At 43.1% G+C, this 1,832-nt stretch overlaps 1 pseudogene; it reads right to left on the minus strand.

Moving 5' to 3' along the window:
• Positions 1–1,145: 1,145 nt before the first annotated feature.
• LOC112475362 lies at positions 1,146–1,264 on the minus strand (annotated as a pseudogene).
• Positions 1,265–1,832: the final 568 nt, after the last annotated feature.

Here is a 1,832-nt window from a genome sequence, read left to right on the forward strand (position 1 = left end):
TTAAGAGAAAGAGCAAGGGAGGGCACGAAGCCAGTGGCAAAAGTCCCCAAAACATTTCCCTAGAGAGCTGTCACTGTGCCCTGTCCACTGCTGTCATCCCAGCTCCTGTCGGTCTCCATAATACACATGAGCCATCCTGACCTCTGAGGCCTTTGCATGTGTGATTCCCTCCACCTCTCATGCCCTTCCATCTTCCCTGATCTGGGCCAACTCCTGCTCATCCTGCAGGTCCTAACTTAATGGCCTGTCCTGTCCAGGTTTGTTCTCACCACACCACGTACTCCCATTTTCTAGGCTTTAGCACAGTTGCTATTGAAATACATGTTAGAATCCTTGTGTGGTCAGTTGTCGTCTACTCTGATTAGAATGGAAGCTCCAGGAGGGCAGGAGCTGTATGGATCTTCTTCACCAAGGTACTCCTGTACCTTAGTACAGCACTTGGCACATATTAGATACTCAGTAAGCATTTTTGAACGAAGGAAGGCAGGAACAGATGAATTATTTGTTGAACACTGACTGAATGATCCAAACAGTGAATGCAAATGGAGCGAGCTGAATGGGAAGTGGCAGCTGGGGCACAGAAGAGGAGGGCAGGGTGTGGAGAAGAGGCTGCCATGAAATATAGAGCCTTGTTGGGGGTGGTGGCAGAGAGGTGCAGGAAGGAACTGGATGACCTTTAGTGAACTAGATCACCCTAAGACTCCATCCAACTGTGAAATGCTTTGACTTGATGTGAGGATGGGCTGGCATCCAGGATGTTAACCTTTCAAGGTCGTCTCCCCAGAGACTTCCATGTTTTCCTGAGCAATCAATCAGAGTAAATCCCACAGTATGAGTTCTGAAACTTGTGAAGAAACAACTGTATAAAATTGCTTTGAAATGGTTCTGGTGGCAGCTTCTCCCAGCGGTGAATTCTGAGGGGTGGGATTCCTGCAGGCTTTTGCTTTCTACCTTACATATTTCTGTAATGATTGAATTCCTCCTCCTGCCTTCCCTCCCTTCCTTTCTTTTCGACAAAAATGTATCACCTTTGTATGCATAGTAACAAAGCCAAGTTATTAAGAATGCCTTCAAATATTTAGGAGTAGAAGTGTCTCTTCCTTAAGGAGTCTCTTTCTTTCTTTCTTTCTTTCTTTTTTTTTTAATGTCTACAGCACCTAGTACTCCTAGGTGGTCTCCCATCCAAATACTAACCAGGCCCAATCCTGCTTAGCTTCCGAGATCAGATGAGATAGGGCACGATCAGGGTGGCATGGCCGTAGACTAAGGAGTTTCTAGTTGCGGAGAATGAGGAAAAATGAGGGAGGAGGGACTGGACTTATAATGATGACATCGATCATTTTCAATTTTTTTTATTTTTTAAATTAACGTGCAGTAAATTTGACTTTTTCGTGTACATTTCTATGGATTTTAAGATATGTGTAACCACCACAATCAGGATACAAATTAATTCCATCAGCCCAAAAACCACCCTGAGTTGCTCCTCTGTAGTCGTACCCTTCCCCCAGCTTTACCTTTTGGCAACAACCAATCTGCTCTCCATTGCTTTGTCTTTTCAAGAATGTCATATAAATGGGATCATGTAGTATGTAACCTTTTGAGACTGGCTTCTTTCCTGTTCATTCAGTTGTTGCGTGTATCAGTAGTTTGTACCTTTTTTTTTTTTTCTGATAACTCTCTAGTAGTATAGATTTACCACAGTTTATCTGTTCACTCCTTGCACTCCTTGAAAGACATTTGGGTTGCTTCTCGTTTGGGACAATTATGAATAGAGATGCTATCTGTGTACAGGGTTTTATATAAATATAAGTTTTCATTTTTCAAGGGTAATC

This window comes from Pteropus alecto, unplaced genomic scaffold (assembly GCF_000325575.1).
Source record: "Pteropus alecto unplaced genomic scaffold, ASM32557v1 scaffold40, whole genome shotgun sequence".
Taxonomy (NCBI): Eukaryota; Metazoa; Chordata; class Mammalia; order Chiroptera; family Pteropodidae; genus Pteropus; species Pteropus alecto.